The following is a 15,804-nucleotide window of genomic DNA, read 5'->3' on the forward strand; positions in this document are numbered from 1 at the left end:
TTCCTTTTAATTCCAGTTTGATGGTTGAGCTTGGGTGGCTGCTGATGTTGGCTGCTGTTTGAATTTTTCGTGTCTCCCACTTCGGAGTTCCATGGACTGTTATTACGGACCCCCAGCTGCAGATCAAGAATGTGACTGCGGACCGGGCCTCTCCTTGGAGCACGACTGTGGATTGCTTCTATATTATACTATACCACTATACTGTATATTATCTCAACATTCTTATATTATACCATTATACTATATAACATTATTGTTGTACTATATCATATTATTATATACTATCTTACACTATTATATTTGCTATTATTGTTATTGCTACTACTTGTATCTCTCTATCTGTCTATCCTCTGTCTGTCTGTCTCTCCCTCTGTCTCTCTCTCTTCTTTCCCCCCGACACGGTCGAGGCAGAAGGCCGCCCACCCTAGAGCCTGGGTCTGCCTGACGTTTCTTCCAGTTAAGAGGGCGTTTTTCGTTGCCACTGTCGCAAAATTGCTTGCTCAGGGTGGGACTGTCGGGTCTCTGCTCTACATGTAAAGCGTCTTGAGACAACTTGTGTCTTGACACTTTAATAAAAACTGAATTGAATTGAATTGCTGTCCATCACCTTTGTTAGATTTCAGCAAAGTCACTGTACTCATTACGTCGTACTCATTATGTAGCTTGTAAATCGGCATTTTTTTTTCATGTTTTGAACATTGTTACCTATAATGACATGCCCAAAATAGGGATGCCAGGTTGAAAGCGGTTAATATATGTTCAACATAGTCAGCCTCCACACAGTAGGCTAACCCCCCGTCGTTTACATGGAGGATATTCGGGAGGTGCACTTAGTTTCATACCTGGCAAGCTGTGGCGGGAGGACGGCAGATTCAATCACTGCTCCTCTTCTCCCCGTTTCAGCAGATTGAAATTTTTCAGAGTTCAAGGGGTTCCCTGCCTGTGTGCAGAGCAGAGCGACGCTCTCACTTCCCTCGCAGGCAAATCTACCGTCTATCACCGCCGGCTAACCCAGGGAGCCGACCAAAAGCCATCAAATTAATCCAGTGTGCTATATGACCAAGGGTATCTGTGCTGAGGCAAGTAATCTCCCAAACTGGAGCGCTGCTTGGTGAAACATGACACATTCACAGTGGATTTTAATCCTCCTAAATCCAAAGAAGGAAGGAATAATAAAAATAACAATAAAATAAATAAATAAAACCACAGGAAGCCTTAATGCTGCAGGAGAGGAGACAGGCTTGGATTCTTACTGAAGGTCAGGCCAATTACTTGTGATGGAAGTGCACCTCTCAGCCCACCTCTCTGAAGAATCAACAATTTACACAGGAATATGAATCAGAACTAGGAGCACTATAGGTGTGTGTGTGTGTGTGTGTGTGTGTGTGTGTGTGTGTGTGTGTGTGTGTGTGTGTGTGTGTGTGTGTGTGTGTGTGTGTGTGTGGTGGGGGGGGTGAGCCGAGAGAGAGAGGGCTGTCCCGTTATCACAGCCGAGACAGTGATCCCAATGTCAGAGAGACAGGGTAGGACGGAGGCCTCATTAAGGCTGGAATATGGATGCATTTACATCAGGGATGCACAGGAAGGGAGGGAGGGCATGCTAGGCAGCATTCCCATCCTAATCACTCACCCGGTTATCGTGTTGCGACAGGGTTTGGCCAGTGCGCTGATGGTTCTTGGAATGTGCGATTAGAAGGCATTCAGTTTGGATGACTGGGGAAAAGTGATGAGGGTGGCTGGCTTTTACCCTCCTGTTTGCGTTCCCTAATTCCTGGCGGTTATTTGCTCATTCGGTCCCCTCTGCGTTCATTTGGGTTTTAACACAGCCAAAATGACATGGCTGATGAGAGAGGGGAGACGAGAGCCCTCTGATTGCTTCTGGGATGGAGAAGGTCGTGTGTTATTGTGCTGTTAGTGTCATTTCATCTCCCTTCCTAACATATGGATGCCAGGGTGATGCATCGTTATGGTGGCAGTATCTCCCCTAGTCGTGACTGAGCCAACGAGCACCGCCATAATGACCTTATTCTAGAGATGAAATTCATCTTCAAGTCTGTTAAACGTTATGCATGTAGATCTATAATTTAAATCTCAAACGGTCTTCTTATTTACCCACTTCCAATTTAAATAGCGACCATAGAGAACAACACAACGCGCATGGCATCTGTCTGCTTTCAAACACTTGTATTTTTTAAGCGAGGGACTATGAATAATAAAAGTAAGAAATTAAAGCAGGGTAATTGCAATTTTAGAGGCAATACACAATTATGTTAGAATTGATATTCACAAAAGCCCACGTCTCATTCAACACTCATCTATACTACTGTCCCTCGACATCTGTATAACAGTAGCCCAGTGATATTCAACTGGCGGCCCGCGGACCGCCAGTTGAATATCAACAGAGGCCAACAGAGGCGTTTTGAGTGCAGTTCATCCATCACAAACCATCCATTTGTAACTATTTCTGAGTTTTGAGTGGATGTTGTTAATTACACATCCATTAGCTTGTAAGTGTTAGTCCATCTTCCAACTTCTTCAACTTCATCCACTTCAAACACATCATAGCTTGTGCTCTTATCACCCGGGCGCTCAAAACACAATGCAAAAACCTTCCATTCATACGAACATGTAAACACTTGACCTTGCCAGCCTGCCTCCAATACTCTCCTCACAAAGACGCTTCCATGCCAGGTGCAAATAGAACATACTGAAATATCTACTTCCTATTTTCTTGATATCAAAATCTAAGCCTGTCCACTGTAAAGGACTGACACGGAAATGATCCTATCAAACATCAAAATGCATGAATGCAGTATGAAGCAGGCTCTAATAAGTTAATAATAATAATGGCATATGTCCATTATTGTGTCCTATTGGACCTATAGCACACAACAAACGGTCAAAGGTTTAAACGGTTTTGTTGTCACGGCCTTGTGGGCCCCCAACTTCAACTCCTTTTACAATTGTGGCCCCCTACCTAATCTAGTTGAATACCCCTGGACTGGTGTAGCCTATCTCTTAACCACTCAAACCCAATACTTAGTTGAACACATTTCTGAGGGCTCTATACTAGGGCGGGGGCCCCCTCCTGTTTTCACGCGTACCGGTGTGCGCGTACCGTGCGCGCGCGTGCATGTGACGTCATTAAAGTACCGTCCTGCCAGTAAAAAAATCACCATGACACCGCTGGCTAGGATTCAAGTGGTTGAATCCTATGAAATTGCAAGTGTAGGCCGTGCATCTTTGGTATATGAATTCAGCAAATCACCTGTCAACAATTAAAAGGCATAGGCACCTCGAGTGGAGCTGGGGTGGAGTACTGGTGCACCACTGCTAGGGGTCTAGGGGTTCGAATCCACCATGGTGTATACGGCTTAGCCGAATTGGATGTGTTCGTGGGGAGGGAAGCCGAGCTGGGTAAGGTGATCTTTGTTGCTGCGCTAGCCACACCTACGGGCTGGGGCAGGGGGTGTTGAACGGGAGGGGTAGGACCAAGGCATTTGTCCTCCTTGTGGGAGCTCCTCACTGGCAGGTGAGCCAGGAGGGTACAACTACAGTGGCAACAGAGAAATGCGTTGGGAGAGTTAGTTGACATAATGACTAAATTGGGGGAAAACAGGGGTACAAATGACTAAGAAACAGCTAAAATGCATAGAAATGTACAAATCAGAATGAGTCATTAAAACGCTCCATTAAAAAAAGAAAAAGAAAAACACATCTATTTCTGAGGCCTTTCTGCTTTGACAGCACACCACCACAATAACAGTGAGGTGATGGGGTGCTGGGTAGACTATGGGAGAAATGTTGTGCAATTTGAACCCACTAACATTATCGTCTCTGTCGAGTGGAAACCTCATATGTCCAAAACTGTTACTTTTCAGGATTCAAATTCAAAAGTAGCAGATCTACAAGCTCAAAACGCGGCGCGAAGCGACACGTTTCGAGCTTGTGGATCTGCTACTTTTGATGCTTTTGTGTGAAGCTGTAGTATGATCAAGTATGGCGTTAATTTGACGAAAAAAGTTAAAATATGGAGATAAGAGGTTTCTGCCCCACAGCTACGATATATAATGCATTGGCCTCAGGCCACTGAGTCACCCAGATGTAATAACATGAAGGGACACTGAGTGCAGGGAAAACTGAAATAAATGAAGTGACGTAAACACAGGACGTAAACACAATGCAAAAACCTTCCATTCATACAAACAGAAACATGTAAAGTTTAAACACTTCACCCTGCCAGCCTGCCTCCAATGCTCTCCTCACAAAGACCATGCCAGGGACCCGTGCATAGAACACACCGAAATATCGACTTCCTCTTTTCTTGATATCAAAATCTAAGCCTGTGTGTGCATTATAAAGGACACAGAAATGATCCTATCAACGATATACTGCATTGGCCTCAGGCCACTGAGTCACCCAGATGCTCTAAAATGAAGGGACACTGAGTGCAGGGAAAACTGAAATAAATGAAGTGACTCTTCACCTGTTGGCATTGCCTGTTGGCTCCAGTGTGGCTGGACTGCAAAAGTGCATCAGTGGCAGTTGGAAATGTCTCGTTTATTGTCAACTCGGCCATCTGTGTGTCAATTGTGTCTGAAGGCCATAAGATTGATATACAGTACTTTATAACAGTAGTTCTCAAACTATGTTGTGCCAAGGAGCAGCAAATTGATATATATTTGGCCACGGACCCCCATCTGAACATGTAAAATATGGATAAAGGGGTTAAAATGATTGTGATGCTGTACATTTGGCTGGGGACCCCCTGGGACCCCCTCAAGGACCCCTGGGGGTCCCCGGACCCGACTTTGAGAACCACGACTACTTTATAAGCCCCAGAAAACACAAGCCCAGTACAATCTGTATTTGTGTGCGCATTTGATGCTGGGAGAATAGCTGTTAACATGAGCTGGGTTTGGCCTTTGGATGCCTGAAACGACGAGAATAGCAGATTTAAGCGCTATTTTCAAATGTGTCCCATCTTATTTGCTATATCGTTGAAAAATTGTGAGCCTGTGAGTGTGTGTAAAGCTTATAGTAGGTTATAATCTATCACACATGCTGAAACTTGTCGCTTGCCAAAAATAACCGATTTATGTGACACTGTCGTATATAAAGTATAAATTAAGTTTAAGAGAGGTTGTGAGGGATATCACAGAAGGTAGGAAAGGTGAAAATAGAGTTTCTATGGATCTGTCCTGACCTCTGAGGGAGAGATGAACAGAGTTTATTAGATTACTACTGATCTATGGTGAAGGACTGCCCACAGACCAGACAGATACACAGGAGGGAGAATACAGCGATTCTCAGTTCAATACTGCCACCCAATGGAAGAACATATAATCACATCAAAATACACAGTCTGAGAAATAAAGCTGTGATAGGACTGCTCAAAGGGGTCTGAATGTTGGTTTTAATTTTTAACTTTCATGTGCTGAATGGTATGGTATGCTATCAATCATAAGTTTGATACTGGACTGTCCAATAGCAATGTCTGGAATACGTTTTGATTTGACAAATGTAAGCCTTTGTCCAGTGGTGGAACGTCGGCATCTATTAAAATGTTGACATTCTGACTGTTGAGGATTATATTGCCTCTATTTTACCATATTAGATAAGTTCTCTGCTAGCTATATATATATATATATATATATATACATATACATATATATAGTTGTGCAACCCAGTTGTACAAGAGATTGAATGCAGTTCAAGCCAGCAGATTTTAGTGTTCAGTAATTAGTCTAAATACTGACTTTGTTCCCTTCAGCACTCGCGAAAAATATATAACAACCAACAATTTGTATTTCATTTTTACTTCTTTTGTTCTGTGTGCTGAATAGGTGTTTCCTATTGGTAATTGGAAATGGTTATTTCATTTTAATACACTTCTGGGGTCATTTTAACGTACTCTGGCTTTTATGAAGCCCCCAGACAGTATTGAAGTTGTTGATTCAATATTTAGATATTTAATATGCATTTGAACAGAAACACCTCCCTCCTACATTATACAAACCCATTGAACTTCAAACTCCATTTTAATTTGGTTGAAAACACACGTCCCTGGTTCTTCTGGTGATTGATATTGTCCATCTAATGCCTGAGGGGGGCCATGCATTTTTTGTATTATTTTGTTGTACCATTACACAAAAGGTTAAAGATAAAAATGGCCAATCTACAAGCTCACAAACACATTGAGATCTTGTAGATCGGCCAGTTTTGGCTAATGTTCCTCCAGAATGTGGATGTTGGGATTCAATTGGTTAGACCTGCCCGGGGTGCACACTAAAGCCAGAGTAGACATTAAAATGCCCCCAGAATGTTTAGAGTGAAATACCGCTTTAGGGAGATATGTTGTTTTGCGTTTTTCTCTCTCCCTTGCTTATTTTTTTACTGGATTCAAATGGTCCTGTAATTACGTATTTCTTGTGCTTAATGTAAAGGCACACTGAATTGCCTAGCTGTTGATATGTGCAATACAAGTAAACTTATGTTCCCTCATGTAGCCATTTCAGAGCTTTTTCTGAATGCAAATGGTAAGAAGTCTTTTAAATCAACAACTCCAGTAACAAAGAAGTGATAAAAGTATTATCCCCTTTATCCACTGAAGCCGATTTGTTTTAGTGCATGTTAAATGTAGGTAAACAACCATCATGTACTATGATGAGTAATGTGGAACCAGCCAATCCTGTCTTAGCAGAACTACAGTATATTTCCATGTTTACAAATTTTACAGTCCAATTTCTTTTAAAACTATGCCATATGAGAGTTGGCCTTATCTGATTATCCATATATGGCACAAACACTGAAATTGTTCCATTTTCATATGCAGACAAAATAACGATTTAAAAGGTAGATATTTTTTTACCAGTTTAATAATGTAATGTCAACATCTTTACAGACTTGATAATAGCCATTTAACAGCATTATATTTGAATTTCTCAGTTGTGTTTGTAAAGCACTGTAGCGATCTTGATATGTTCTTTAGCAGTTGTATTTTTCTAAATCAGGAATGACACGTATAATAGCCTTCTATACATTCAAACTGTGAGCATACATGCGTAACACCAAAACAAATATGTCCCTTTAGCTCAGTTGGCCTCGAGGCTTGGGACCATGGTCACTATTACTGTAAATACACAGTATCTCACTCTTGTGGTAAAGGCAATTCTTCAAACTATGCCTATTGGATCATTGATATAAAATACACCAATGTAACAGTTTTAACGCATTAAAGCCCATTAGCTACTCACTAGGTTGAAATGAGTTTCCTGATTCTTACAGACAAACAAAATGAAGCAAGACACCGCAGGGATTTGAACCCCGTCCCGAACAAGTCAGGAGTGCCACCACCGGAGTCTTTTGCTTTTTTGTTGTTTTTTTTTATTTAAAGGGCTAAAAGCAAAACCTGGGGGGACAGAACCCAAGCGCTTTGTTCCCCCAGGAAAAGAAAACCCCTGACACTTTGCTGCTCTACTAACCTGTAACACCGGAGGCATTTTGCTTGGTCCCGAGGCTGAAACTATAAGAAAATGGACAACAGTTTCCCCAACCCCCATCAAATCCCCATAGACTGTATTGCTGCACTACTGAATTTACCAATTTCCACTCAAATGACAATTTATACAATAGACTGTAATGGAGAAGAGTGACAATTTATCCCCCTCCCACCCGCCCTATTCCATTGAAACTACTCAATTCTAACATTGCAGGAATATTTGCCTACAATTTTGAAACATACAAGATCTTACTGTACACTCTCCAGGTTAGAAGACCTCACTTCTGCCTGAACGAACGTGTCTTGCACATCGATTTCTGAAAAGAGAGTGCAGGATATCCCCACCCAATACGAACAAATGTATATTCTCATAAATTGTGTATTATTGATTGACTCATCAGTGACACCCATCCGGATTCAGAGGTGAAATACGTTGGAAGTCCATGTAGGCTTGCAAGTGGCAAACTTTGCAGCTATAATGGAGAGAAAACGGGGACAATTTATGCTCCTTCCCCCCACCCTACCAATACTTATCCCATTCAAACTGCTCATTTATGGAAGAACTTTTTCTTTGCCGATTTTACGCGAGAAGCCGGTTGATGCAAGTCAGAGTGATTTAAGCTGAATCAAGAGAATCTGAAAGAAAGAAGCGTACTCTTGTTGTACAGGCATTTCTTCGAACTATGCCCATTGGATAATTGATATAAAATACACCAATGTAACAGTTTTAACGCATTAAAGCCCATTAGCTACTCACTAGATTGAAATGAGTCTCCTGATTCTTACTGACAAACCAACAAAATGAAGCAAGACACCGCAGGGATTTGAACCCCGTCCCGAACAAGTCAGGAGTGCCACCACCGGAGTCTTTTGCTTTTTTGTTGTTGATTTTTTAAAGGGCTAAAAGCAAAACCTGGGGGGACAGAACCCAAGAGCTTTGTTCCCCCAGGAAAAGAAAACCCCTGACACTCTGCTGCTCTATCCTGTAACACCTGAGGCATTTTGCTTGGTCCCGAGGCTGAAACTAGAAGAAAATAGACAACCGTTTCCCCAACCCCCAGCAAATCCCCATAAAGACTGTATTGCTGCACTACTGAATTTACCAATTTCCACTCAATGAAAATGTATACAATAGACTTATCAGTGACACTCATCCAGAGGTGAAATGCGCTGGCACTCGAGGTTGGCTTGTGGCTAACTCTGTTGCTGTAATGAAGAGAAGAGTCACAATTTATGCCCCCCCTCCCCACCCCCCCTATGCCTTCGAAACTACTCAATTCTAACATTGCAGGACTGCAATTTTGAAACAGACAAGATCTTACGGTAGACTCTCCTGGTTAGAAGACCTCACTTCTGCCTGAACGAACTCTGCATTGATTTCTGAAAAGAGAAGTGAAGGATACCCCCACCCAATACGAACGAATATGTATTCTCAAATAACTTGTGTATTATTGTTTGACTTATCAGTGACACCCATCCGGATTCAGAGGTGAAATATGCTGGAACTTTGCGGCTGTAATGGAAAGAAAACAGGGACAATTTATGCCCCCCCACCCTCCCAATACTTGTCCCATTCAAACTGCTCATTTAAGGAACACAAAATGATTTTTTTGCCAAGATGAGAAAGAGTTTACGCGAGAAGCCGGTTGATGCAAGTCACAAATCCTCCCACGAGTCCCCGAGGCTGTTAGTCGCCCTGGCTCAGTAGTGATTTAAGCTGAATCAAGAGAAATCTGAAAGAAAGAGAGAGTGTTGCGCCCCCCCCCCCCTCCCCAGCCAAATCTACTGCAATATTTGACAGCGACTGCATGAACAATATGTATTCAAAATGTTATGCGGGGCTGATGAGCATGCAACATTTTGAGTTACAGTTATGCCATGGTATGTTAAAAAAGAAAGATCAAGGGAACCGAAATTACTTAACTTAAGCACCCATGAGATTGCGGTGATGCTGAATTAGCAAGACAAGCTTGTGAGTCTTGATCTGAAAGTGACTGGATTCTCAGTGTTCCATCACAGGGGTTAGGGCCAAGACAAATTTTAAGTTGAGTAATTTAACCTGAGAAACCAAAAGGGGAAAAGAGAAAACGGACACACACAGCACACAGAGAGTGGGGGGGAAACTTCTGCGAAGGATGTCAGGGGTTCACGTTTAAGCTCAAGCGCACGGCGGGTTGGTACGTCATTCAGGGGGCCACACTTATTTGATGACAGCTTCCACAGATGGTTTTGCATTCAGAGGAGGCAGGTGCAATAGAGAACAGAGTGACGAAAATGATCTGAAACAAAGAGTGACCAACACAACACACCCAAACACACAGTACTCAAAGACGTCGAGTTCTAGTCATCTTATGAAAGATGCAAAGCAGTAGGGATCTATGGCCAAAGAGGAATATATGCCAGTAAAGCATTGTTTGATATTATTTGCGATTTGAGGTTAAAATAAAGCCAGTCCAAGAGGGCTGTTGTGCCAAATGACATAGCAGGAGTCAAATTGGATTTGACTACAGGTTTGAAAGATAACAAGATCTTACTGCATACTCCAGGGGTAAGAAGCCCTCACTTATGCTTGAACCCGTCTTGCAAATTGACTTCTGAAAGAGAGAGCAGGGATACCGCCCAACCAATACCAACAAATAACCAGAAAGCAACACATTTGCGCTGCATTTCATTCCAAATCAAGGCTGCACAATGCACAGCTTACCTCAGCTACACAAATTTAGAATGCAATCGCACAGTTGCACAACTGCAAAAAAAGATTTTCACTAAGTAATGGAAGCCTAAAATGCCTCTTGCACAGTTGCGCAATGGCTGGTAGCTGAGGACTAGCAGTTATATCTAATATACATGTAAAAAAAGACCTGTCTTCCATTTGTTCAAATTGCATGTCGGGCTGAATTCATAGGGCGGGATGATTCTTGAGGTCTTCTAGGGAGACTGTATTCTTCCTTTCGGCACGTGCAATTCTGCAAGATCAAAAAGGCAAACAAGCGACAATCCTATGCCCTACCCTCAAAGAATCTAATATAGTTATCCTCACCAACAATGTATGCTTTACATCAGAAGACATTACTGTAGGATTACTATAGGATTCCATGAATTCTTCTAAGAAAGCACAGGAGTGCAATTTCTACATTCAGGTACTGCATTGTTAAGTAGATGCTTTCGTGTCAAGACTAATCAGGGCAGTTGAGCCCATCCAAAAGATAGTGTCTTTTTTTTTAATGGATTCAACTTATCTGCCTTCAAGTTCACTTCAACGTCACATCCATGCGCTACATAGTTCCAAGCTTCCGTCATACCTGAAAAAGCACGAGAAAAAAATCTGCCCCGCAAAAGCCACCCAATTCTCCAAAAGAACAGCTGCATAGTGCATACCAAATGTATTCAATCACAAGCTATGCATTTATTATGCAATAATTGAATCTTTTACAGATAGTTCACTCATTGCATTAGCAATACAAAGCATTGCAACTAATTGCAAAGTTAGTGCAATGGAGGAATTTGTCAGATAATGAATGTTAAAGAGAGAAACGACCTTACGTGATGTTTGAGGCGCAAGCAACAACCATTACATAGAATAAGTTAGGAGAGTTCCTGATGGTCTTGAGTATTGGAAAGCACGCAGGACGCAGCACACTGAAAAATGCAAAGGGAAAAAAGAAACCTCCCTCCCCGCAAACACACACCAATACAGAACTTCACGACTGTGTTGCCATAAATGAAATTAATTCAAGTAAGCCATTTGCTAAAGTAAACAGTTAAATACCACAGGCCTGAATGCGAGGGCTTTCCTCCGTAGGGTCAGTAGACATCGACTGCAAAGGAGGCTTATGCGATTGCCGGGACATACGACTGCAAAAGTCACAAAAAGCAGACCCCATCCCCAAACCCCCACATAGCAACTTCAAGAATTATAATTGACATCTAGTGAAAAGGACTTGTTACCACACTCCCTGGGAGGCCTAGTTTGATATGCTCGGAGTTGCTACGCTGCTATGCAAAATGTCCGCTCGAATGAGATGTGGTGCACTTGGTTGGCTGTCGTTTCACGAAGCTGTGAAGTCTAGGAAGAGATGGGTTAACACCCCACATCCCACCCACCCCCCGATAATACCCGGACACAAATGTTATGTGAATGAAAATCTCATAATGGAATTCACCCCAGATGGGCAATACCTTCCTAAATCCCTTTTATGCAGGAAATTCACTTGAGTCCATCCTTAGTGCTATAATATGAAGTGCATTCAACTTGTATTGGGGTTGGCCTGTGAAAAGAAGAACTCAACACATGTTGTAAGGCCCCATCCCCACCCTCCCCTATAAACCCCACAGAAATGTACTACGCAAAGAATGACTACCAATTTAATTACACATTCACCGCTCACTGTAACCGGTAGATGTAGATGATCTGTGGGGGGCGTTGTAGCGCAGAGGAAAGGCTGCCGCAAACACGCAATCGGGCGTACAGGTGACCATCCACACTGGCAGACAACTTCTGTGAGGTAGACCTATTTCGAATTAAAAACAGAAAACGCCCACTCCTCCTGGCCTGGGGAACTACATCTGAACGCAGGGGGGGGGGGTTGAGAGGTCCTTAAGACGTTCCTCTCGTCCGCACACTACCACGACCCACACCACGACCACACTCAAGTCAGCACACAACAGGAGGGGTGACCCAGGGACAGAACGCTTTACCCGCCTTGCCTGGAAAAGGAAGAGAGCTTGTGCAAGAAATGGTGTTCTACAAAAACGTTTCTGGAAAATTGGATAATAATTATGCAGCGATACCTCTACCCAACATACAAACCAATATGCTTTTCTCTAACACTTGCGAAGCTAGACGATACTGGTGTTCCCTTCTCCCACCCCCTCTGCAGCTGGTACCCGCGCATCACTGGCTGGCTGGCTCACGCTGGGACAACTGGACTGGGACAACTGGACTGCTCCACTGGTGGCCATGCTGTGCTGCTACCCTGCCCTCTGCGACTCTGGTTACTTCTGTGGTACCCGACACCCGGCTGATTCTTCCTGCTCGTCTGGAACCCCTCTGCTCCTTCCCCGATCCCCTCTGTGGTACCCGTCCCCCGGCTGCTTCTTCCTGCTGCTCGACTGGAACCCTGCCCTGCGGCTCTGGTGCCTTCTGGTGTCCCTCTGCTCCTTCCCCGATCCCCTCTGGTCCTGCCTGGCAACGCCTCTGGTCCTCCCCGCTTCCTATGGCCTCGCCGCCCCACTGGTCCTGTGATGATCTTCCTCTAATGACTAAGTCCATTTCCCTCAACGATAACTCAGTCCTTCTCTTCCCGGGAAAAAACAACAAATCTTCTATCTTCGCTAAAGCAATTGTGTAAAATAAAAAAAACATAACCAAAGCAAAAGTCCACATGGGTTAAACTGAGCATGTGGGCTTCTAGAGCTACCACTAAAGGCTCTTAGTAAACAAGTTTACATGAGATAAATGCAGAGATATCTAATGGATTGTTAGATTCACACAGTCAGACTGTAACTTGACAATTTCAACACAACAGTTAGAAAACTTGTATTCTGAAATAGTTGCATATAATGGGATGCAACAATAAAGAATCTTTTTTTTTTATATCTTTTTTTTTGTTTTCTTCAAACAATTCTTTTTTTTTTTTTTTTTTTTTTTTAAATCTTTCATCTTTTTTTCTTTAATTTTTTTTTTTTTATTAGATTTTTTATATAGATTCTTTTGATTATTTTTTTCTTCTCTTTTTTCTTGAGTCCTTAAGATGTTCCTCTCGTCCGCACACTACCACGACCCAAGGCACACACCACAGCAGACACCACGACCACACTCACGTCAGCACACAATAGGAGGGGTGACGACCCAGGAGACAGAACGCTTTACCCGGCTCGCCTGGAAAAGGAAGAGAGAGCTTGTGCAAGAAATAGTGTTCTACAAAGACTTTTCTGGAAAGTTGGATAATAGATGCCAGTAAATCATACAGCGATACCTCTACCCGACATACAAACCAATATGCTTTTTCCTAACACTGGCGAAGCTAGACGATACTGGTGTTCCCTTCTCCCACCCCCTCTGTAGCTGGCCTGGTACCCTCCCATCACTGGCTGGCTCTGGGACAACTGGAGGATGACTGCTCCACTGGTCTGGTGGCCATCCTGTGTTCCGCTACCCTGCCCTGCGGCTCTGGTGCCTTCTGGTGTCCCTCTGCTCCTTCCCCGATCCCCTCTGGTCCTGCCTGGCAACGCCTCTGGTCCTCCCCGCTTCCTATGGCCTCGCCGCCCACTGGTCCTGTGATCTTCCTCTAACGACTAAGTCCATTTTTCCTCTATGACAAAGCAGTCCTTCTCTCCCCGGGGAAAAAAATAAAATCTTCCATCTTCGCTAAAGCAATTGTGTAAAACAAAAATGAAAAAATAACCCAAAGCAAAAGTCCACATGGGTTAAACTGAGCCTGTGACTCCTAGAGCTACCACTAAGGGCTCTTAGTTAACAAGTTCGCTAGAGATAAATTTCAGGTACAAAACTTGATTAGAATGTACTACAAATAACAAAACAAAAATAAATCAGTAATTGTTTCTCTTTAATGTTTTGAGTTTTTTTTTTTTTTTTTTTCTTGAATATTCATTTTTTTTGTACTTTTTTTTCCTTGAATATTCTCTTTAATTTTTTTTATTATCTTTTTTTCTTGGAATATTTTCTCTTTTTTTTTTTTTTTTAAACTTACATCTTGACAATAGATGTGATTTTGTATTTAGTACATCTTGGCTACTCAAAGCAAAACAAAAATAACATCACTTCATGTTGATATTACAAGCTTGAAAATGGTGCTATTCTGTAACAAGTATTCATATCAAAATAGCTTTAAAATGATACAAAGCTTGATGAGAATGTACTACACAAAAAAATATTATTATAAGTATTTTCTTCAATCTTTTTTTTCTTGAATATTTTCTTTATCTTCAATCTTTTTTTTTTTCTTGAATCTTGATCTTAGAGCTTGAAAATATGCCATTTTGTATTCAGAACATCTTGGCTGCTCAGAGCAAAATAAAAATAAAATCTTGAACGATTGAAGTTTTCCGTTAAAAATATCTTGCAGCTTTTTCTTCTTTATCTTGATCTGATCTCACAGCTTGACAATGTGGTTCAAGTATTGTTATAATTTTTTTTCTTGAATCTTGATCTTCAGTTTAAAAAAATGTGTTTCTTGATTTTACAGCTTGACGATCGGATACATTTTGTTTCACGAAAGCCTTGCAGTTAAAATGTTTAGCTTCTTTTTTTTTCTTTATCTTGAATGTTGATTTTACAGATCGTCGCTACAATGGAAGCCATTTTAAAATAGTTTCTGTCTGGCAACAGTTGCCACCATCTTGCTGAAACTCTGCAACTGTCTCTACATGTCTAACCTAGTCAGTTGACTAAGTTGATCTACTCTTCACTGTTAAAACAGGTCTAACATGGTCAGTTGAATACATTAATCTACTGTTCAAACATGTCTAACCTAGTCAGTTGACTAAATAAATCTGTTAAAACATGTCTAGCATAGTCAGTTGACTAAGTTTTTCTTCTTGTCAAGGTATTACCATTTCTGAATTAAATGTAACCTGCATTCGTATTATTACACCACTGTCTCACTGTGTAATGCCTTACATAAAGTTTGGTTCAATGTTCTTATCTTAAAAGTTAATTAACAGTTTGATGTTCTATTCTTATAGTATCGTTAATTAAAAGCTGTACCTCATGTTATGTTCAAATCAAACAGCTGCCAACATTGTCTGTCTGCCATCTTCAGTTCAAACAGCTGGCATCATGCCTCCCTGGACGCTCCCTAATCGACGCCTGGGCGCCATTTTGATTTGCCTGGATAAGAGAACGATCTAGCAACTTCGTGACTCTTTTTTAAGCCTGAAAACTCGCTAAAGTTTCACATACACACATCAATGTAACGTCATCTATCCATAATGGACATATTAACAGTCCCTATCATGTAATAGCTGATAGTCTCAACAATCCATTGTTTGTTGCATTATTAATAATAGTCATAGCTATATAGCCTACGTACATCTGTATTAAGCTTATTTCAAGTCAACACAAAACGAGTCTCACTTACTGTACTTGGCATTTGCAGGTAAGTGAAATTGTAATAAGAATAAGCCACTACTTACGACACGTCACCAAACTTTAGTGACGCAGCAAACTAACATGTAGGCTACTACGACGACCAGTGACTTGACAAAACAGAAGACAAAATGATCCCTATGGCTTCAAATTCGGTGAAATAAAATGAAAAGAAATGCATATCTTTAGGTTG

The sequence above is a fragment of the Gymnoscopelus braueri genome, assembly GCF_963280865.1.
Source record: "Gymnoscopelus braueri genome assembly, chromosome: 4".
In the NCBI taxonomy this organism is placed as follows: Eukaryota; Metazoa; Chordata; class Actinopteri; order Myctophiformes; family Myctophidae; genus Gymnoscopelus; species Gymnoscopelus braueri.